We start from the raw sequence: 24,223 nt of genomic DNA on the forward strand, positions 1-24,223 counted from the left end.
CGATGCTCTGCCCCTCCGGGGCGTCGCTCTTCCACGACCAGAGCCATTCTAGCACCTGGGCAGAGGCCAAGGAGCCATCCCCAGCGCCCGGGCCATCTTTGCTCCAATGGAGCCTTGGCTGCGGGAGGGGAAGAGAGAGACAGAGAGGAAGGGGGGCGTGGAGAAGCAAATGGGCGCTTCTCCTATGTGCCCTGGCCGGGAATCGAACCTGGGTCCCCCGCACGCCAGGCCGACGCTCTACAGCTGAGCCAACCGGCCAGGGCTATATGGGGGTTTTTGTAGGTGCCTTTTATCAGGCTCAGAAACCATAGCTTGTTCTTAAATGGTAATTTTCATATAAAGTCATTGGCACAGTTTTGGTAGAGAGTCAGCAAGCCATGAGGAATATCTGTTATCATCATCATCATCCATTTAACCATCCTTCTACTGTGGTACATTTAGATATTTCTTCTATTTGACCATTTTAATAACCCAGCAATGAACATCTGTGCTGATCCCTGTGCCCTTTTAAAACCAAATAGTATTTCAAAATATATACGAGTCAAGTCATTATGCTGTACACCTTAAACGTATACAGTGTTCTATGTCAATTAGACCTCAGAAAAACTGGAAAAAAATAGTAGCTTCTCCAAATTTGGAATACAATATCACATTGGCTTCAACTTCGCTCATGAAACTTAAGAATATGACAATTCTGCCAACCTTCCAACAGTAATATCTCCATATCTTCTCTCTCTCTGTTATAATTGAATTGTGTGGTCCCCCCAAAAAGACATGTTGAAGTTCTAACTCGCAGTTCTTCATAGTGTGACCTTATTTGGAAACAGGGTCTTCACAGAGGTGATTGAGTTAAAATGATGTCATTAGTGTGGGCTCTAATCTAATATGACTGGTGTTCTTATAAAAAGAGGAAATCTGGACAGACAGACACACAAAAGGTTCAGGCCACATGTAGAGACACGGGAGAATGCCACGTGGAAACAAAGAAATGCCTAAGATTGCTGGTAACCATCAGAAGCTGGGAGAGAGGCCTGGACAGATTCTCCCTCACAGCCTCAGAAGGAGCCAACCCTGCTGACATGTTGATCTTGTCCAGCCTCAAGAACTTCGAGACAATAAATTTCTGATAGTTTTAAGTCACCTAGCATATGGTCCTTTGTCACAACAGCCCCAGACAATTAACACAACAGCTAAGAAGGGGAGGATGGAGACACTGGGAGGCACCTGGCAGTGTCTGTGGCTCGGGGTCTGTAAAGGAAACCTTGCTTCTCTCGTTGGATTTCTGACACGGATGCATTACCATCACATAAGCACCACCGCTTCTGCTCTGGGTTACAGATTAGCCATTGTTAACTTCACATGCCTGAGGCTGCCTGGAGCCTGGCACCTTCTCAGCTTAGTATATTGTGCACATGCTGGGGCTGGACTTGGCATGTGGAGCTAGAACATGCCAGGGCAGTGGTGAGACCTGTGGCCCCAGCACACACACACTCACTTCGGGATCATTATTGTGATAATATTTGTGTGGAAAAATGAGGATTTGTCCACACCTGCATCCATCAGATACAAAGGAGCACTGCTGGACACACTCTGTTCATCACGAGGGCACCAAGCCTCTCTGCAGCAGCCTGTCTGGTGGAGAGACAGACCTGCCCAGGGGCAATTACGATGTGGACAGAGGTGAGAGTACACACCTCCATAGTGCTCCCTCTGTGCCAGCCCCTGCTCTAAGCCCCTGATAAATATATATAGGTATTATTGATTGATTGATTTTAGAGAGACAAAGGGAGAGAGAGAAAGAAGCATTCATTTGTTGTTCCACTTAGTTGTGCTTTCATTGGTAACTTCCCGTGTGTGCTCTGACTAGGGATTGCACCCGCAACCTTGGTGTTTCGGGACAACTCTCTAACCTACTGAGCTAACCAGCCAGAGACAGCACCTGATTAATATTAACTCATTTAAGGCTCACTACAAACAACCCTTTGAGGTGATAATACTATCTTCCTTTTGTAGCAGAGAAAACTTGTCCAAGGTTACACAACTAATAACAGGAGAGTCAGGATTTGAACCTGGAGTGGGAGCTCTTAGCTCTCACATTACTCATCCCCTCTGCAAAACTATCACAATAAAACATACAGTGCTCTGGCAGTAATAACGCTAACAATAAATACAACCCTGGCGACGGGCAGAGGGTTTTGCCGAAACAAAGAGGGGAACACAACCCATTCTACTGAGATGAGTTGAGGATGTTTCCATGGGGGAATATTCCTCAGCTGTCCTTGACAAAAAAAATTCTCTCAAACCCAACAGCGGGAAGGTCATTTCAGTTGCGTGTGAAGGGGCTTACTGTTCAGCTAGCATCGGTCTGTTACAGAAGTGTTCCCCTTAAAATAACCGGAAGAGAAGGGATAGGGAACAGTTTTCTTTTCTTTATTAAAAAAATTATTTATTGATTTTAGAGAGAGAAGCAGGGAGAGAGAGACAGAAACATGGATCTGTTCCTGAATGTGCCCAGACTGGGGATTGAACCCACAACTTCTGCACATTGGGCTGATGCACTAACTAACCAGCTATCTGACCAGGATGAGAACAGTTTATTATTTTTTCTTTATTTATATATTTTTTATTGGTTTTACAGAGAGGAGTGAGAGAGAAAGGCAGGGGAGGCGCGGGAAGCATTAACTCAGAGTTGCTTTTAGCATGTGCCTTGAATCAGGGCTTTGAATCAGCGACCTCAGCACTCCAGCTTGACACACTTTACGGCATCAACACAGATCAGGTGGAAACAGTTTTCTTAATCATTATGTCCTCTCTGCTCATTTCAATTACAACTGAAATGATATTTCTGTTTTTAATATATATATATATTTAAAATTTTAATTTCAATTTAAAATGTTTAGCTTGACCTGTGGTAGAGCAGTGGATAAAGCATTGACCTGGAACGCTGAGGTCGCTGGTTCAAAACCCTGGGCTTGCCCGGTCAAGGCACATTTGAAAAGCAACTCCGACAAGTTGATGCTTCCGCTCCTCTCCAACCCCTCCCCCCTTCTTCTTTCTAAAATCAATAAAATTTTAAAATATTTACACTTAACATATTTTTAAAAGAGGCATTATTTTTTTATTTCTAATCACATTGTTTCTCTGATATTCTAACCACTTTCGAACTGACCCACAGTGACATAAAAACCCCCATTTACAGGCCAAAGACCCCTAGAGGTTTTGATCTGGGGAAACACTGCGCAGCAGCAGTGACCAGAGGAAGACTGGAGAAGACGGCAGGCATGGATTCTTGGCTAGACGGGAAGTTTCTAAACATTTTCCATGAGGTGGCAGCAGTTCTTCAAGTAGTTGTGGAAAACATGATCTTGCTTAAATTTTTCTTTTCCTTTTTTCTTTCTCTCTCTCTCTCTTTCCCTTCTTTCCCTTTCTTCCTTCTCTCCCTCCCTCTCTCCCTCCCTCTATTCTTTCCTCCCTCTTCCTTTCCTTTCCTTCCTTCCTTCCTTCCTTCCTTCCTTCCTTCCTTCCTCCTTCCCTCCCTCCCTCCCTCCCTCCCTCCCTCCCTCCCTCCCTTCCTTCCTTCCTTCCTTTTTGCCACTAAAGAGATCAATTTCCTACATTTGAACTTTGTATGCTTTAAAAACATCTTTATTTAAAAACTGAAACTGTTTTCAAGTGTTACTCTTTTTTTTTTAAGATATATTTTTATTTTATTTATTCATTTTAGACAGGAGAGAGAGAGAGAGAGAGAGAGAGGAGAGAGACAGGGGGAGGAGCTGGAAGCATCAACTCCCATATGTGCCTTGACCAGGCAAGCCCAGGGTTTCGAACTGGCGACCTCAGCTTTTCCAGGTCGACGCTTTATCCACTGCACCACCACAGGTCAGGCCACTGTTACTCTCTTCTTGATGATATTTTCTAACAACCAACACAAATTGAGGTTCTATCTTTCAAGGTCATTTCCAGCCAGTCTAATGAAGATGCAAAATTCAATTCCCACCACAGCTACTGGAAAGCAGGATTTAATTTTAGCCCTGCCAAGCAAAGTGAAGCAAGCAGGAAGTGATTTTGGCATCTGGAAGTGTTTCATGCTTCAAGGCCGACTGAATGTGTCCCTGATTTTCTACTCTCAGCTGGCTTTCCTGTTAATTTCTATTTTCACAGAAATTACACTGATTTCAGTTTACACTGTGTGTAAAAAAAAAAAAAAAAGAGTAAGAAAAGAATCAAGCTAGCTGAATGGCAGCAGAGGACAAAAAGTAGAATGGATGGGCCCTTACAGAAGAGAATTGTTTCGGACTCTGAACAAAGAGGCAGATGGATTCAGCCAGTCTGAGCCCTGGCTCCGCCTCTTGCCAGCTGGGCCCCTCACCTGATCGCTCTCAACCAGCTTTTTCAACCATAAACATAATGACAATACCTATTCATAGGAGTGGAGTGTGCAAAGGGGAGAATGTCCTTGAAAATACTTTTAAAGCTCTTAAATTTGGTTGGAGTTATAGCAAATATTTATCAGGTCACCAAAATATTTTTATCCACCAGCTTTCTTTTTTCTCCTTTGCCTGTCTTCTCAAAAGAAAGACCTGTACAGAAGTAAAATCAAAGTTATCCTCTTGTCAATCAATTCTTGGCTGGTTCCCAAGCCTGCCTGCACATCAGAATCACTAGGGAGCCCTCACCCGACCAGGGGTAAGTGACACAGTTCCCCCAGGGTGGGGCAGATTTTGAAGCAGCCACTTCATAATCCTCTGAATCCTCTGAACGTCCTTGAAAGGACTCTGCCTTGCTCTGAGTGGTCACATGGCTCCCTTGCTGAGGACACTGCCAGCCAAGAAACCAAAGCTTTTGCTTAAATGAATCTGTTAAACAGCTGCTTCAAATTCCACCTAACAGATCCCCTGGGATATAGTGCCGGTCTGACCTCACCCAGTTAAATGGGCATACACTCATTCTGGGGTTTGAGCAGCATTTTAACTAGCATCTTTGTAGAATTATTCAACACTGAAAGTGGTGTTCTGTGGCCTATAATTTGAGCAATCTCTAATAAAATTATAAGGACACTGTAATGTGCAAATAGCCAAAGGCACTAGATGACTACTCCAATACATGATTTTTTAAAAAATTTATTTATTTTTTACAGAGACAGAGAGTGAGTCAGAGAGAGGGATAGACAGGGACAGACAGACAGAAATGGAGAGACTAGAAGCATCAATCATTAGTTTTTTATTGCGACACCTTAGTTGTTCTTTTTTTTTTTTTTTTTTCTTTCATTTTTCCGAAGTTGGAAACGAGGAGGCAGTCAGACAGACTCCCGCATGCGCCTGACCAGGATCCACCCGGCATGCCCACCAGGGGGCGATGCTTTGCCCCTCTGGGGCATTGCTCTGTTGCGTCCAGAGCCATTCTAGCGCCTGAGGCAGAGGCCACAGAGCCATCCCCAGCGCCTGGGCCATCTTTGCTCCAATGGAGCCTCGCTGCGGGAGGGGAAGAGAGAGACAAAGAGGAAGGAGAGGGGGAGGGGTGGAGAAGCAAATGGGCGCCTCTCCTGTGTGCCCTGGCCAGGAATCGAACCCGGGACTCCTGCACGCCAGGCCGACGCTCTACCGCTGAGCCAACCAGCCAGAGCCGACACCTTAGTTGTTCATTGATTGTTTTCTCATATGTGCCTTGACCGTGGGCCTTCAGCAGACCGAGTAACCCCTTGCTGGAGCCAGCGACCTTGGGTTCAAGCTGGCGGGCTTTTGCTCAAACCAGATGAGCGCGTGCTCAAGCTGACGACCTCGGGGTCTCGACCCTGGGTCTTCTGCATCCCAGTCCTACGCTCTATCCACTGCTCCACTGCCTGGTCAGGCTCCAATACATGATTTTAACACCTTCTTTCCCTCTTCCATGTCTACCCCTTCCCCAAAATAATGCTTAAATTCAGTTTTTTAGTAATGTAAGTACTTTATTTGTTGCAATTGAGTTTATTATGCCTCTCTAATAAAAATATTAGCAATTTTTTGTTAGTTTTAAGTCAGACATTCATTATAAGGAAATCTTCCAATGTGAATGTTCTAGAAATTTTCTCCACACCATCTGATCAAGAATAATTTGTTGTAATATTACTTTGCTCTTAAAGGTATCTGCATATGTTTGAAATGAACTCATAATTTTCAAAATAAGCCCTACATTAAAAAAAAAACTACTCTGTATTAAAACCCAAACAAGTTTCATACACCTTTCCTTTCCAGAAGTAATAGCAAATGAAACAAACATGATCCTGACACGTCTTTGTAGCAAATAAATGTTCACTGAAAAATAGAGACACTATGTCCTGCAACCTGAGAAACCAAGAGGAAGGGCAGCTCATGGTAGCAAGTTCTGGCCAAATGCAAAATTCAGGCCGCTGGGCTCTAGGTATGTCTCTATTAGGGGCCACGCATCCACTGGGATGTGCCACACTGCATATCTGTAACACTTTGTTATATTATCCTAACTACATCAATGGTCCATCCTAACTTTTTTTATTCTTTTCTTTTTAGTGAGAGAGAGAGAGAGAGAGAGAGAGAGAGAGAGAGACAGGGCCAGACAGACAGGAAGGGAGAGAGATGAGAAGCATTGACTCATAGTTGTGTCACTTTTTGTTGTTAATTGATTTCTTCTCCAGAGCTTCCAGCCGAGCCAGTAACCCCTTGCTCAAGCCAGTGACCTTGGGCTTCAAGCCAGTTACCTTGGGGCTCAAGCTAGCAACCATGGGATCATATCTATGATCCCACACTCAAGCCAAGCAACCCCACGCTCAGGCTGGTGAACCTGCACTCAAGCTGGCAACCTCGGGATTTTGAACCAACGTCCTCAGTGTTTGAGGTTAACACTCTATCCACTGAGCAATTATCCTAACTTCTGAACATATTCTGTGCCTGCTTCTATTTGCTGACTATCCTTATACACAAAACCATCCACTGTTAGATTTTACAAAGCCACAAAATATTCACCATCTTCTACAGACCAAGCAAACTGTTTTTTGAAAATTTCATTTGTGGATGTGAGGGCGATCTGGCTGCGACATCTGTCACCCCATTGATCGCCAGGGTTGATTCGGCTGATCTGGCTGGCTAGGCGGGTGTCCCCTTCCTCCCTCACCGCTCCATGTGCGTCCCTCCCGAAGCTGCGCGCTCGACGACCTTCCCCGCTAGAGGAGAGGACCGTTCTTCAGTCAAGGGTATACGAGTAGCTGCGCTCCCCTGCTAGAACCTCCAAACAAGTCTCAAGCTCCATTTGTAGGAGAACGTAGGGTAGTCAAGCTTCCAAGACTCCAGACACATCCAAGTGAGGCGCTGCATGTGGCAGTTTGCCTTTCTTTAAAAAAAAAAAAAAAAAATTTCATTTGTGCCTGACCTGTGGTGGCGCAGTGGATAAAGCGTCGACCTGGGAACACTGAGGTCACCGGTTCAAAACCCTGGGCTTGCCTGGCCAAGGCACATATGAGAGTTGATGCTTTCTGCTCCTCTCCCTTCTCTCTCTCTCTCTGTCTCTCTAAAAAAAACTAAGTTAAAAATTAAAAATAAATTTAAAAAATTTTATTTGTTTTCTTTATTTTTTGAGAGAAAGAGGAAGGAGAAAGAGAGAGAGAGGCATCACCTCATTGTTCCACAGTTGTGTATCCATTGATAGCTCCTCATACGTGCCCTGACTGGGGCTCCAACTAACAACCTTGGAGTTGAACTGACAAACCCAGGATAGAACCAGTGTCCTCAGTGCTCTGGGACAACAATCCACTTCGCCACCACCAGTGCACAAATTGTTTTTCAGTTGTGGTATAATACACATAACATAAAACGTACCATCTTATGTATTTCTAAGTGTATAGTTCTGTAGTGTTACATACATTCTTATTGTTGTATCTCTAATCTCCAGAACCTCTTTCATCTTGCAAACCTGAAACTTTATGTTCGTTAAACAACAACACCCCATTTCCCTCGCCGCCCGTCCCCGGCAACCGTCCCCAGCAACCGCTATTCTGTTTTCTGTCTTTATTTATTTATTTATTTTTATTCATTTTAGAGAGGAGAGAGAGAGAGAGAGAAAGAGAGAGAGAGAGAGAGAGAGAGAGGAGAGAGAGAGAGACAGGGGGGAGGAGCTGGAAGCATCAACTCTCATATGTGCCTTGACCAGGCAAGCCCAGGGTTTCGAACCGGCTACCTCAGCATTTCCAGGTCGATGCTTTATCCACTGTGCCACCACAGGTCAGGCCTGTTTTCTGTCTTGATGAATTTGACTACTCTCAGTACTTCCTATAAGGGGAATCACAGTTTGTCTTACTGCAAACCTTTATAACGAAAGTTGTGTCATTTCAAGTTCACAGTCAGAAAGCAGATCTGAAAACTTGAACTTTGTGAGTAAGCATGCAAAACACACTCATATGCCTTCTTACACGTATGCATACTTTTTACAGACCTGAGCTTGGGACAAAGTCCATCTGTGGGGGACAATGACAGCCTGTTGTGTGAAACTTCCACTCCAGGTGTTCCATCTGGATGAGCAGAAGAGAAAAGTGTGCGTGTGGCAACGGGGAAAGGTCAAGGTCTTTCAAGTTATACAAGAATGGGCCTGCAGAGAGGGTGCTCAGGACGCAACCTGGAGCTGAAACCCAACATGAAACCAGTTGCAAAAGGGAACAGCAACCACCTCGGAGATCAAACCAGGACCAGGTGCACAGAGAGGCCTGGGGGCTGAGAGCTCTGGCCTGGGAAGTTCACAAAAGACTCAATCTGGTTCTACAGGTTTGCCTTTGAGGATTTGTTCCTGTGTCTCCCAATGTTATCTGCACCTCCGGTGCCAACTTGGCCCAGGGTCAAGGTAGGCTGGATTCAGGAGGAACTTGCAGTGAACAGGTGTCCTGAGGACTGCCACAGGAAGCCCATTAGAGCAATTTTTGTTGTTGTTGTTTTTTACAGAGACCAGAGAGAGTCAGAGAGAGGGATAGACAGACAGGAATGGAGAGAGATGAGAAGCACCAATCATCAGTTTTTCACTGTGACACCTTAGTTGTTCATTGATTGCTTTCTCATATGTGCCTTGACCATGGGGCTTCAGCAGATCGAGTAACCCCTTGCTTGAGCCAGCGACCTTGGGTCCAAGCTGGTGAGCTTTTGCTCAAACCAGATGAGCCCGCGCTCAAGCTGGCAACCTCGGGGTCTCGAACCTGGGTCCTCCGCGTCCCAGTCCGACTCTCTATCCACTGCGCCACCGCCTGGTCAGGCTAGAGCAGCTTCTTAATGTCTCCACCCTGAAAACCACTGTGTGCTTAATTTACAGAATGTTCTAGAAACGTTGCTCACAGGTTGAAGGTGTTACTGGCAGAGTGGGGCCAGTATTGGCCTACAGCCCTCATGTACAGCACTGCCAGTGGACATAGGGCATCCATGCCAACTTGTGGCTTCGCCTGTGTTTCTGAAGTGGGATGTTAGGAATGTGGGTTAAGGGGGCCCTCACTGAAGCCCAGGACTGTTATTCTTCCCCTCTCCCTGTCCTCTTGTTACTGTGCAATCATTCGGATAGCTCCATCCTCCCTTTTACACCTCGAAGGTTTGCAAAAAGCTGGCTGGCTGTGCAGGGCCGGGAGCACCCTGGCTGTGCATCAACAGGCCTCTTTGGGGGCCTGGTGGGGGTGGTGCTCACCAGGGAGGTGCCTCCATGCAGAGCCCAGGGCCCCGCCAGCTCCCCCGAAGGTCTGCTGGGTGCAGCCTCTCCACAAGCCCTGAGCTCCCACCCTGTCCCACCTCCTGCCTTCCCTAGGCCTCATTGCCTGGAGGCCCCAGACTGCCTGTTGCCAGGCCTCAGAGGACTCCGGGCCCCACCTGCTCCGGCATTTTCATGAGAGCTCCTCAGGTCCTTGTACTATTCTGCGTGGCTGATGTGTCGGGAGAGGTGACTTGCTCAGGAAGCTAATGGCTACGGTGGCCTGGGCCGGAATGGAGATGTGAGTGCATGAATGAGTGATGTGGGGAAGCTCCATGTCTCCTTCCCTCATCTAGATAATCTGGCTGCTCTCTCCCACCATAGTTGCCCCTGCTGGCCCTAGGGAAGCCGAATGTCGGCTGCTGCGTGCTCCCTCCTCCTCTTCCTCTTCTCTCTTCTCTCTCCTCTTTCCTGTCTCTCCTTCTCTCTTTCTCCTTCCCCACCCCCTTTTATCCCTTTCTCTTTCAGTTCAGCAGTTTTTTAAAAGTTAAGTGTACATTTACCCTAATACTCAACAATTCCCCTTCCAGATATTTACCCCGAGAATTGAAAACATGTCCACATAAAGATTTATATAAGAGCCTGACCAAGCGGTGGAGCAGTGGATAGAGTGTTGGACTGGGATGCCGAGGACCTAGGTTTGAGACCCCGAGGTCGCCAGCTTGAGCATGAGCTCTTCTGGTTTGAGCAAAAGCTCACCAGCTTGGACCCAAGGTCGCTGGCTTGAGTAAGGGGTTACTTGGTCTGCTGAAGGCCCGCGGTCAAGGCACATATGAGAAAGGAATCAATGAACAACTAAGGTGTCGCAATGTGCAACAAAAAACTAATGATTGATGCTTCTCATCTCTCCGTTCCTGTCTGTCCCTGTCTATCCCTTTCTCTGACTCTCTCTGAAAAAAAATAAATAAATAAAATAAAGAATAAAGATTTATATAAGAACATTCATCCCTGGCCAGGTAGCTCAGTGGGTTAGAGTGTGGTCCCAATACACCAAGGTTGCAGGTTCAATCCCCGGACAGGGCACATGCAAGAACCAACCAATGAATGCATAAATAAGTGGAGCAACAAATTGATGTTTCTCTCCTGCACTCTCTCTCTCCCCTCCTCTCTCTCTAAAATCAATCAGTACATTTTTTAAAATTTTCAAAAGAATATTCATAGTGGCTTTAAACATAACAACCCTGAGTGGACACAACCTGATGTTTATCATGGTTAGACAAATTGTGACATGTCCATACAAAGGAATACCACTCAGCAATAAAAAGTAACAGGTTCCTGATACATACAACAAGAATGAATCTCCAACACGATGACCGATGACCGAGGGAGTGAAACAAGCCTAACACAAAAGCTACACCCTGGATGGATCTGTTCATATGAAATTCTGTTGCAGGCAAACTGGCAACAGGAAGCAGGAATCATCACCAGGGCCTAAGTTGCAAGGGAAAGGCTCACTACCTGTAAAGGGGCCCAAGGGAGCTTTTTAGAGTGATAGAAATGTCTGATACTCTGATTGTGGTGCGGTAAATAATGTTAAAACTCATTTAAACTAAATACATAAAAATGAATCCATTTTATCCTGTGTAAATAAAATACTTGAATAATTTGAAATATTTTTTTTTATTTATTTATTTTTAGAGAGGAGAGAGAGAGACAGAGAGGGTGAGAGAGGAGAGAGAGACAGAGAGAGAGAAGAGGGGAGGAGCTGGAAGCATCAATTCCCATATGTGCCTTGACCAGGCAAGTCCAGGGTTTCGAACCGGTGACCTTAGCATTTCCAGGTCGACGCTTTATCCACTGTGCCACCACAGGTCAGGCAATTTGAAATATTTTTTAAAAAGCAGCTTATGCCTAACCTGTGGTGGCACAGTGGATAAAGCGTCGACCTGGAACACTGAGGTCGCCAATTGGTGGTAACCCTGGGTTTATCCGGTCAAGGCACATATGGGAGTTGATGCGTCCTGCTCCTCCCCCCTTCTCTCTCTCTCTTCTTTCTGAAATGAATAAATAAAGTCCTAAAAAAATAAATAAATTTAAAAAGTAGCTTATTTCAGCTTCCCTGAGTGGGTGGCACAATTGTGCCTGGCAATGGAGGCTGGAATGACAGTCATCCTGACTAGTGTGTCCAGCGCAAACTCCTTAGGTGGCACAGAAGGCCCATTGTGATCAGACCGCAGTCTCTCCCAGCCCCGAGCCCTGACCTGCTCCTGGCCCTGAGCCCCAGCCAGCACAAAATCTGTGCTGTTCCCTCTGTGAATGGTGCTTGTTGACACTTCCATATCTTTGACAAGTTCTTTTTTTTTTTTTACTTCAAGGCCCCCATCCCACCTCCTTTGCCAGGAAAGTTCCACACATCTTTCAAATCCTGACTCAAGTGTTCCTCCCTGGGCTCTCGTTACAGTCCCGATACTGTCCTACTGTATTATAATCTGTTTACTACTCTGTCTTCCCACAAGTCTGTAATCTGCTTGAGACCAAGGACAGTGCCATATTTCTTTCTACACCCCCATAGTAGGTATCACAGCCCCAAAACATTGCAACAAAATGTTCCTTGAATGCCTGTTAAGCAGTATATAGTAGATCAAAATAAATTTACTAAATAAATTCTCACAGCATCCTTAAGAAATAGATGGTTCTTCCCAACTTGCAGATAAAAAAAAAATGTGAGAGAGTTTGGGCAATGATGCTGAAGATCTTAAAGGCGGAATATGGCAGAGTTAAACCGAAGGTTTCAAACCTGTGCTCTTTACCTTCATTCATTCAGTCAACAAACACCAAATGCATACTGTGTGCTGGGTACCATGTGAGGCTCAGAGGGTAGGATAATGAATGAAGCTTGGTACCTATCTTCAGGGACCTCACATCGGAGAAAAGCTCACAAATAGTGGGAAACATACTAAATGGAAACATGAATGAATGAATATAAGTTGTCTTTCCTCCCCTCTGCTGTCTGCACCAGCAAGCACCAGTATGTACAGTGGATACCCACCTTCTCTTGCCTCACCCCCTACCTCCTTTGCTAGAAAAGTCCCACACATCCTTTCAAAGCCTTATTCACGTGCTTTCCCCTTGGCTCTTTTTTTTTAAATTATTTATTTATTTATTTATTCATTTTAGAGAAAGAGAGGAGGGGGAGGAGCAGGAAGCATCAACTCCCATATGTGCCTTGACCGGGCAAGCCCAGGGTTTTGAACCGGCGACCTCAGCGTTCCAGGTTGATGCTTTATCCACTGTGCCACCACAGGTCAGGCTTGGCTTTTATTTTAAAAGTCCCACCCTTCACCCCAGGTGAACCTAATCCTTGAAACCTTAGTACACCCCATCTCAAAGGAGGTAGCCAGCTATGGATTGAGGGAATAGTCTGGCCAATGGATTTATATTCTTTGGTGGGCTTCCAGTCACAGCTGTGTTTTGTATTTTATCATAAATATCTGGATGGTTTTATTAACAAAGTTTATGCCAGCACTACTTGCATTTCTGCTAGAATTTGATTTTGGATTATGTGGCCACCATACATTTAAGGAGCTAAACATATGGTTCCCTGTCAGTTTATAAATTTAATGTCTCTGCTGGTGCCTACAACACAGCTGGAATGTAACAAATGTCCAGCTATTTGTTTTAAGTTTTGTCCATTTCATTTTCTGAAACTCAGTTTTGAGAGAATAAACTTTCCTAGTGAGATGATTTTTTTTTTCCTGAAGTGAGAAGTGGGGAAGCAGAGAGAGAGACTCCCACATGCGCCCGACCAGGATCCATCCAGCATGCCCACTAGAGCATTGCTCTGTTGCAGCTGGAGCCATTCTAGTGCCTGAGGCGGAGACTACAGAGCCATCCTCAGCACCCAGGCCAACTTTGCTCCAGCGAAGCCTTGGCAGTGGGAAGGGGGGAGAGAGATAGAAAGAAAAGAAAAGAGAAAGGGTGGAGAAGCAGATAGGCGCTTCTCCTGTGTGCCCTGGCCAGGAATCGAACCCAGGACATCCACACGCTGGGCCAACGTTCTACCGCTAAGTCAACTGGCCAGGGCCAAGATTTTTTTTTTTAATGTTTAATTTCTGCCTGACCAGGCAGTGGCACAGGGCATAGAGTGTTGGACTGGAATGCAGAGGACCCAGGTTTGAAACCCAGAGGTCGCTGGCTTGAGCATGAACTCATCCAGCTTGAGCACAGGGTTGCTGGTTTGAACCCAAGGTCACTAGCATGAACCCAAGGTCACCAGCTTCAGCATGGGGTCGCTGGCTTGAGTGTGGGATCATAAACATGACCCCATGGTTGCTGGCTTGAGCTCAAAGGTCACTGGCTTGAGCAAGGGGCCACTCGCTGTAGCCCCCACCCCCACCCCATCAAGGCACATATGAGAAAGCTATCAATGAACAACTAAGGAGACTAAGGAGCCACAATGAAGACTTGATGCTTCTCATCTCTCTCCTATCCTGCCTCCTGCCTGTCTGTTTTTCTCTCTGTCTCTGTTGCAAAAGAAAAAAAAAAGTTTAATTTCCTATGTCTGTCCTCAATATGTCAGAAAATAGATGAGAGATCATATCATTTCACTTGAAAACAAAGTAAACCTCTTATTTGGGGCCAAGTGTTACTTGTTTTCTCCTCCTTTCCAAGTCATTGGTAAAACAGGTAAAATTGTGCTCTATATTTTACTTCACAGTATCACTCAGAATGGCACCTATATTCTACTTTGTTTCTTTGTTTGTTTTTTGACAGAGACAGAGAGAATCAGAGAGAGGGACAGATAGGGACAGACAGACAGACAGGAAGGAAGAGAGATGAAAAGTATCAATTCTTTATTGTGGTTTCTTAGTTGTTCATTGATTACTTTCTCACGTCTTGACCAGGGGGCTACAGCAGAGTGAGTGATCTTTTGCTCAAGCCAAGGACCTTGGGTTCAAGCCAGTGACCTTGGGCTTCAAGCCAGAGACCTTCTGGGCTCAAGCCACAACCATGGGGTCATGTCTATGATCCCATGCTTAAGCCAGTGACCCACGCTCAAGCTGGTAAGCCTTGCTCAAGCCGGATGAGCCAGTGACATCGGGGTTTCGAACCTGGGACCTCCATGTCCCTGTCCGATGCTCTATCTACTGTGCCACCACCTAGTCAGGCTTACTTTCTTTTTATAAGAATAAACCTATCATCAAAATATAATGAAACCAAATTATTGCTACTTAATAACCACATGGATGAATCCCATAACACAATATTGAGTGAGAAAAAAGATACAAAGAGTACATACATTTCAAGATTTCATAAGTAAATCAGAAAAAAACAAGAACTACATGATTCCATACATTGGTGGAACATAAAAAACGAGACTAAGAGACATGGACAAGAGTGTGGTGGTTACCAGGCGTGGGGGGAGGGAGGACGCACAAGGGAAGGAAGGAGAGGGTTAGGGGGAGGGGGAGGGGCACAAAGAAAACTAGATAGAAGGTGACGGAGGACAATCTGACTTTGGGTGATGGGTCTGCAACATAATTGAATGACAAGATAACCTAGACATGTTTTCTTTGAATATATGTACCCTGATTTATTGTCACCCCATTAACATTAATAAAAATTTATTTAAATTAAAAAAAAAGATTTCATTTATATAAAGCTCAAAAAGAGGCAAAATGGATCTGTGGGAAAAGAAGTCAGGGTAATAGTTATCACAGGTGGGGGTAGTGACTTCATAGGGTTCAGGGGGGCTTCTGAGATGTTGTCACTGTTCTCTTTCTTCATCTGGGTTTTGAGCACACGATGTGCTCACTTTGAAATTTATAAAACCGTTCACAATTTGTGCTCTTGTCTGATTACATAAACAAAGTTCAAAACTACATCAAAGAAAAAAATATATCAACGAAAATGAAAAGTGTGATGGAACCAAGTCTTAGCACCCTTCCAGATTAAACAATGGATTGTCATTCATTTGCACTTCATGTTTTGTAAACAGCAAAGGGTGAAAATAAGATATTTGTTTTTAGTTTTAAATCCTACTTATTCAATAAATGGTTTTATTTAAATTAGTCAACATTTTAGATCTGTTCTTCCTCCAAGATAATTTAGAAGATTACCTGTATCTATATATTTTTTATTTTTGTGAAGTGAGAAGTGGGAAAGCAGAGAGACAAACTCTCGCATGTGCCCGACAGGGATCCACCCAGCAAGCCCAGGGGGCGATGCTCTGCCCATCTGGGGCGTTGCGCCATTTCAACCAGAGCCATTCTAGTGCCTGAGGCGGGGGCGATGGAGCCATTCTCAGTGCCTGGGCCAACTTTGCTCCAATGGAGCCTGGGTTGTGGGAGGTGAAGAGAGAGACAGAGAGAAAGGAGAGGGAGAAGGGTGGTGGAGAAGCAGATAAGCGCTTCTCCTGGGTTCCCTGGATGGGAATCAAACCTAGGACTTCCACACACCAGGCCGACACTCTACCCCTGAGCCAACCGGCCAGGGCCTGTTTCTATTTTTTTTTTTAATTTTATTTACTGATTGATTTTATTGATTTTAGAGAGAATAAGAGAGAGACAGAGAGATCGATTTGTTGTTCCACCCATTAATGCATTCACTGGTTGATTCTTACCTGTATTTATTTTAATTGATCACTTTCTTAGCATTTTGCCCAACATCATTATTTCAATTTATTCTTACATTTTTGTTTAATAAAGAAACAAATACACTGCCTTGGCTGGGTGGCTTGGTTGGTTAGAGCTTTGTCCCCAAGCACAGAAGTTGCCAGTTCAATCAAGAACAGATTGAGTTCTTGTCTCACTTTCTTTCTCCCCCTTCCTCCCACTCTTAAAAAAAAAAAGGAGAAAAAAGAAAGAAAAAAAATAGAGAAAGAAACATATATCAAACTAAGGGACTAAATTTTTTCTTTGAGAGAGTCAGGAAGGCAGAGAGTTGAGTAGCATCAAGTTGTAGTTGTGTCACTTTAGTTGTTCACTGATTGCTTCTCATGTGTTCCTTGATGGGGGGCTCAAGCCAAGTCTGTGATTCCTTCTTCCAGTCAGTGACCTTGGGCTCAAGCTGGCGATCTTTGGGTTCAAGCCAGTGACCATGGGATCGTGTCGATGACCCCATGCTCAAGCTGGCGACTCTGCATCCAAGCTGGGGAGCCTATATGCTCAAGCTGGATGAGACCATGCTCAAGCCAGCGACCTCGGGGTTTCGAGCCTGGGACCTCAGCGTCCCATGTCAATGCTTTAGCCACTGCGCTACCACTGGTCAAGCTAAGAGACTAAATCTTAATAATTCATACCAGAAAAAAACAATATTGATAATTATGTGATGTGATAGAGGTACTAATGTTACGATGACAATCATATTACAATATATAAATGTGCAAAATCAACTTGTACACTTTAAACTTACACAATGTTTTATGTCAAATACATTTCAATCAATATAAACAAATACTTTTAAAAAATGAACTATATGAAATACAGAAACAAACATATCCTCATAGTTCATGTTCTAGTTAGCTCCTTCTGATTTTTTATTTTGTTTGTTTAGCAAACAATGTGTGGGTGCTAAATGAGACTAGGTGAACACACACAGAACATCACTTTGGTATTGTTCGGTTTGGGTCCAGGGCTTCTTTAAATCCAGAGCCGCTATAAACTCAAACTCCCCTCACCCAACCTCCCACTGGGGAAGTTTCTTCATAATCATCTCCCTCACTCAACCTCCCCTTCCCCTTAAGCAACTCCCCATACCCTGGGAAGGTTCTGGGAAGTGTCCTTGGGACAAGGCCTTTGGGAGGGGCTTGAAGGATGGGAAAGAGAGACAGTCTGTGGCCAAGGCCACAAATCAGGATACGCTCATTTGAGCATTTCCAGGTGCACCAACCACTATGTCAGCAAATGCTTGTAATAATTCCCTATATCAGACACCCCTTCCTGCAGTGCTGGGCTGATGACACTAGGGTCTCAGCCCCTCTGTTGCAGATGCATAAATAAACTGTTTTTAAAAGTTATTTTTATTTATTCATTTTAAAGGAGAGAGAAGGGGGGATATATAAAGAGAGAGAATGGGGGGGAGGAAGCATCAACTCCCATATGTGCCTTGACTGGGCAAGCCCAGGGTTTTGAACCGGTGACCTCAGCATTTCAGGTGGATGCTTTATCCACTGAGCCACCACAGGTCAGGCCATAAATAAACTTCTTATAAAACTCATCAGGACTTAGCCTGACCTGGTGGTGGAGCAGTGGATAGAGCATCAGACTGGGACGCAGAAGACCCTGGTTCAAAACCCTGAGGTCACCGGCTTGAGCGCGGGATCACTGGCTTGAGCCCAAAGGTTGCTGGCTTGAGCCCAAAGGTCGCTGGCTTGAAGTCCAGGGTTGCTGGCTTGAACCCAAGGTTGCTGGCTTGAGCAAGAGGTCACTCACTCTGCTGTAGCCCCCCAGTTAAGGCACATATGAGAAAGCAATCAGTGAACAACTAAGGTGCCACATGAAGAATTGATGATTCTCATCTCTCTCTCTTCCTGTCTGTCTATCCCTGTTTGTCCCTATCTGCCCTTCTCTCTGTTTCCGTCAAAAAATAAAAAATAAAAGCTCATCAGGCCTTATGCGTTCCTCCTTTAGCTGACCTAACAGGTATATGAGGTTGAGGGATGTTTTCAGATTCCAGAAACCTCAAACCAGTCAATTCTGCATGGAAAGAAGTTAGCACTCTGCCAATGATGTTCATTTGTAAACACCTTTTGATCATATTTATTTTACTTTTTTTCAAATCTTTGAACTCTGGCCTGACCAGGTGGTGGCGCAGTGGATAGTGTCAGACCAGGACACTGAGGACCCAGATTTGAAACCCGAGGTCGTCGACTTGAGTGTGGGCTCATTGGGCTTGAGCGTGGGCTCATCTGGCTTGAGAGTGGGCTCACCAGCTTGAGTGCGGGATTGCTGGCTTTGGCTTGAGTGTGGGATCATAGACATGACCCCATGGTCTCTGGCTTGAGCCAAAGGTTGCTGGTTTGAGCAAGGTATCACTGGCTCGGCTTGAGCCCCCTAGTCAAGGCACATATGAGAAGCAAGTAATGTATTTATATAAAGAGAAGCAATTTCTCATCTCTCTCCTCCCCCTCTCTGTTTTCCTTCCTGTCTCTCTCTCTCTCTCAAAACAAAAACAAACAAACAAAAAAACCTGGTGACAAGGGACCTATGTTCCCGATAAGCAACAGCTGGCTAACTAATATTTATTTTATCAGGCATCTGTCATGTGAAGGGCACTTACACTCTCCCAGGACTGGGTTTAAAAAAACATATGAGATGAGTTCTTTGTTATCAAAAAATTAAAATTGAAAAAGTAAAATAAAATAGGCCTACATATATTCAATACTTATAATACAAGCTAGAATGTAACAAGTCTCCTACCAAATGTATAAAAAGCTATAAAAGTCCCCAGAAGGGAGAAATCACCTGTAAACGGAGAGCTCATCTAGGCTCTACCAGCTTTTCATACTTCAAAATAGAATGTTCTTGTCATAGAACAATTTAGAAACTATTCAAACACTCAACCATAATATCTCCACACATTGTAGTATATATATTTTTTAATTTTTAAAATGTATTGATTGATTTTTAGAGAGACAGGGACAGAGAGAGAGAGAAAAACATTGATTTATTGTGCCACCTCTTTATGCTATCATTGGTTGATTCTTTTTTTGTGTGTGCACATGCACACATGTGTGCAAGAGAGACAGAGAGAGAGAGAGACAGAGAGTGAGAGAGTCAGGAAGGGAGATAGATGAGAAGCATCAACTCGTAGTTGCATTACTATAGCTGTTAATTGATTACTTCTCATGTATGCCCTTACCCAGGGGGTGCAAGTTGAGCCAGTGACCCGTTGCTCAAGTCAGTGACCATGGGCTTCAAGCCAGAAACCTTTGGGCTCAAGCCAATGACCATTGGGTCATGTCAATGATTCCACATTCAAGCTGGATGACCCTGTGCTCAAGCCAGTGACCTTGGGGTTTTGAACCTGGGACCTCAGTTCCCAGGTCAGTGCTGTATCCAGTGCATACCACCGGTCAGGCCATGCTATTTCTTTTAAGGCTTTATTTTATTTTATTTTTAAAGACTTTATTCATTTTAGATAGGAGAGAGACAGAGAGAGAGAAAGAACGGAGGAGCAGGAAGCATCAACTCCCATATGTACCTTGACCAAGCAAGCCCAGGGTTTCGAACCAGCGACCTCAGCTTTCCAGGTTGACACTTTATCCACTGTGCCACCACAGGTCAGGACAGGCCATTTTAGTATATTTCTTCCAATCTTATTTGTTATGTGGATATCATAATAAAACTGATATATTTATAGCCTGCTTTTAATGCCCAAGATATGGTGTGAGCATCTTCTATGTCATTATTGTTTCAGAGTGCTGTTTTATTTTTAATTTTCTGCATTATATCTTATAATATAGATGCTCCAATAATGTTTATTGTTCTATTGTTGAGCATTTAGATCATTTTTACTTTTCTGCTATTATAATTCTAAATTAAACTAAATCTACTTATTTATAAATATTTGTCCCCAGCCACAGAAAATTTCTTGAAGCAAGTGACATTGGGACTTTGCAAAAGTTTGTAGAAGATGTTAATAAGGCACCTTAAGAAAAGCCAAATGAGGCCCTGGCCGGTTGGCTCAGTGGTAGAGCGTCGACCTGATGTGTAGAAGTCCCGGGTTCGATTCCTGGCCAGGGCACATAGGAGAAGCGCCCATTTGCTTCTCCACCCATCCCCCTCTCCTTCTTCTCTCTCTCTCTCTCTCTCTCTCTCTCTCTTCCCCTCCCGCAGCCAAGGCTCCATTGGAGCAAAGATGGCCCGGCGCTGGGAATGGCTCCTTGGCCTCTGCCCCAGGCGCTGGAATGGCTCTGGTCACGGCAGAGCGACGCCCTGGAGGGGCAGAGCGTTGCCCCCTGGTGGGCGTGCCGAGTGGATCCCGGTTGGGCGCATGCGGGAGTCTGTCTGACTGTTTCTCCCTGTTTCCAGCTTCAGAAAAATGAAAAAAAACAAAAAACAAACAAAAAAAAACCTGAGCTCACCAGCTTGAACATGAGGTTGCTGGCTTGAGTGTGGGATTATAGACATGACCTCATGGTCACCAGCTTGAGCCCATGGTCACTGGATTGAGAAAGGGTCACTGGTTTGGCTGGAGCCCCCTAGTCAAGGCACATAGGAGAAAGCAATCAATGAACAACTAAGATGCTGCAACTATGAGTTGATGCTTCTCATCTCTCCCTCTTCCTGTCTGTCTCTTTCTCAACAACAACAAAATACCCAAGTGATATAGACAACAATGTAAATGAATCTCAAAAACTTGAGTGAAAGAAGACAGATACAGAAGACTATATATTGAATGACTCCATTTATATGAAACTTTAGGAGAAAAGTGTATTTCTTTTTCTTTGCAACAGGAAGGGAGAGAGATGAGAAGCATCAACTCATAGTTGCAGTACTCTCATTGTTCATTGATTACTTCTCATATGTGCCTTGACTGGGGGGGCTCAAGATGAGCCAGTCACCCCTTGCTCAAGTAAGTGACCTTGGGCTCAAGCCAGCAACTTGGGGCTTCAAGCCAGTGACCTTTGTTCTCAAGTTAGAGACCATGGGGTCATGTCTATGATCTCATGCTCATGTTGGTGACTCTGTACTCAACCTGGTGAGCCCACACTCAGGCTGGAAGATCCCATGCTCAAGCCAGTGACCTTGAGGTTTGTTACCCGGGACCTCAGTGTCCCAGGTTGATGCTCTATCTACTGCACCACCACTAGTGAAGCCAAAGATCTGTATTCTTAAAATGGGTGAACTTCAGCTGATTTTTAAAGTCTACTCTGTTAACTAATCTTTCTGCAGTAATTATTTTGCAATATGTACATATACCAAACCATCATGTTGTAACATTTAACTGATGTCAATTACTTCTCAATAAAGCTGGGAAAACAATTCCTATGGCCAAGAATGCCATTCTGGTGTCATGCAAAATGGTGAAATAGAAAGCTCGAGGAGTCAGTTCCTCCTCCACTGAAGCAAACTTTAAACTGGAAAGAACAATTTCAATAAACTATTTCAAAACTCTGGAAACTAACTAAACATGAATAACAACCAAGAGTGTGCTTGACAGGGAGAGACTGTTGGTTTTTCATAACCAGTGTCCACAAACCAGCTGCTATTGCCTATCCCTCAGCCCCCACCGCGACTGTGGGGCGAGCAGCCTGGGTTCTGGGAGCGGCAGCACTGGTGCCAGAGTGGTCAGGGGCAATATTGTTTTTTAAATGTTGGGGTTGTGCATTTTGGCTGGTCTGATGGTTTCCTGGGGGACTAGTACAGACACTTGCCTTGGCGTTGCCCCCCTTAGGCAACAGCTGTTTCCCTAGAGGTATTTTGTTGGAAATTTCAGAGACTAGAACCCTCCGCTTTGGCAGAAAAGGTGGGAATCATTCCAGGTCCTGGCTGACGGCAGAGATAATAGTGTAGAAACACTAGCAACCACATGCAATAAGGAATACACACCTTATGAAAATAGTTTGGAAAAGACACAAACCCTCAACAGGCAAACTCAGCAATCCCTAAGGAGCAACAGAATCAGATTTTCCATATTATAATACTCAGAATGTCTACTTCTTAATAAAAAAATTAAGAGCATACAAAGAAACAGGAACGTATGGTTCATTTAGAGGGGAAAAAAAGGAATAATTATTCCTGAGGAAGCCAAGATATTGGAATTACTAGTGAAAGATATTAAATCAACTATTTTAAATATGTACAATAAGCTAAAGGAAAACATGGACAATAAAGACCTAAAAGAAATTAGGATAAACAAAATGAGAATATCAGTAAAGAGATTGAAATTATCAAAAGGACCTAAACAGAAATTCTGGAATGGAAAAATATAATAACCAAAATGAAAAATTTATTAGAGGCGTTTTCTGAAGATTTGAACAAGAAGAAATGATCATCAAATTTGAAGATAAGGCAACTGAAAAAAATCAGTGTGAGAAGCAAAAAGAAAAAATAATAATAATAAAAAAAAAGCAGAGCTTGACCTGTGGTGGAGCAGTGGGTAGAGCATTCGACCTGCAATGCTAAGGTTGCTGGTTCAAAATTCTGGGCTTGCCTGCTCAAGGCACATATGGGAAGCAATTACTATGGTTCAATGCTTCTCATCCCTCCCCCCTCACCCATTTCTCTCTGATTCTCTCTTCTCTCTAAAAATCAGTAAATAAAATCTTTTAAAAAAATGAGTAGCCCTGGCCAGTTGGCTCAGTGGTAGAGCATTGGCCTGGCGTGTGGAAGTCCTGGGTTCGATTCCTGTCCCGGGCACACAGGAGAAGCACCCATCTGCTTCTCCACGCTTCCCCCTCTCCTTTCTCTCTATCTCTCTCTTCCCCTCCTGCAGCCAGGCCTCCATTGGAGCAAAGTTGGCCCGGGCACTGAGGATGGCTCCATGGCCTCCCCCTCAGGCACTAGAGTGGCTCTAGTTGCACTGGAGCAATGGCCCAGATAGGCAGATCATCGCCCCCCTCCCGGGGGGGCATGCCAGGTAGATCCCGGCCGGGCACATGTGGGAGTCTGTCTCTGCTTCCCCACTGCTCATTCAGAAAAAAAAAAATGAGGAGAGCATGAGGTACTTGTGGGACACTATAAAGAGTACCAACAAAAACTTAGTGCCCTGGCTGGTATTACAGTAGATAGATAGGGTGTTGACCCTGAATGTTGAGGTTGCTGGTTTGATCCTGGGGTCACCAGCTCAGTCCTGAGAATGCCAGTTTGAACCCTAGTCAGGACATATGAGAAGCAATATATGCACAACTAAGTGGAAAATGAGCTGATGCTTCTCTCTCTCTCTCTCTCTCTCTCTCTCTCTCTCTCTCTCTCCCTCTCTCTTAAATCAATGGGAAAGCGCTGGCCTGATATCTCATTTGGTTGGAGCATCATCTTGAAGCACAGAGGTTACCAGTTCGATGCCCAGTCAGGGCATATACAGGAACAGATCAATGTTCCTGTCTCTGACTCTCTCTTCCTTTCCCTTCTTCTCTCTCTAAAATCAATAACATAAAGAATTTTTTTAATAGGGAAAAAATGTATTAAGACAAAGTAACTTACCCTGGCTGAGTAGCTCAGTTGGTTGGAGTGTTATCTCAATACAGAAAATTGATGTTTCTCTCTCTTTCCCTAAAATCAACTAATAAAATTATTTTTATTATTAAAAATAAAAAAAATACATAGGCATTCACCTTGGCTGGGTGGCTCAGTTGTTTAGAGTGTCTCCTGATACATCAAGGTTGCAGGTTCAATCCCTGGTCAGGGTACATACAAGAATCAACCAATGAGATTGACCTGTGGTAGTGCAGTGAATAAAGCATAAACTTGAAACAGGGAGGTTGCCAATTCAAAATCCTGGACTTGCCTGATCAAGGCACATATGAGAAGCAACTAAGAGTTGATGCTTCCTATTCCTCAGCCCCCTTTTTCCTCTTTCTCTCCTCTCTCTAAAATCAATAAGTAAAATCTTAAAAAAA

At 44.3% G+C, this 24,223-nt stretch overlaps 1 non-coding gene across 1 annotated transcript; it reads left to right on the forward strand.

Annotated features, from left to right (window-relative positions):
• Window positions 1–20,330: 20,330 nt before the first annotated feature.
• Window positions 20,331–20,406, forward strand: TRNAI-GAU (transfer RNA isoleucine (anticodon GAU)). Its single transcript has one exon. It is a non-coding gene; the product is annotated as a tRNA-Ile (tRNA).
• The last annotated feature ends 3,817 nt before the right edge of the window (window positions 20,407–24,223 follow it).

The sequence above is a fragment of the Saccopteryx bilineata genome, chromosome 4, assembly GCF_036850765.1.
Source record: "Saccopteryx bilineata isolate mSacBil1 chromosome 4, mSacBil1_pri_phased_curated, whole genome shotgun sequence".
NCBI classification, from domain to species: Eukaryota; Metazoa; Chordata; class Mammalia; order Chiroptera; family Emballonuridae; genus Saccopteryx; species Saccopteryx bilineata.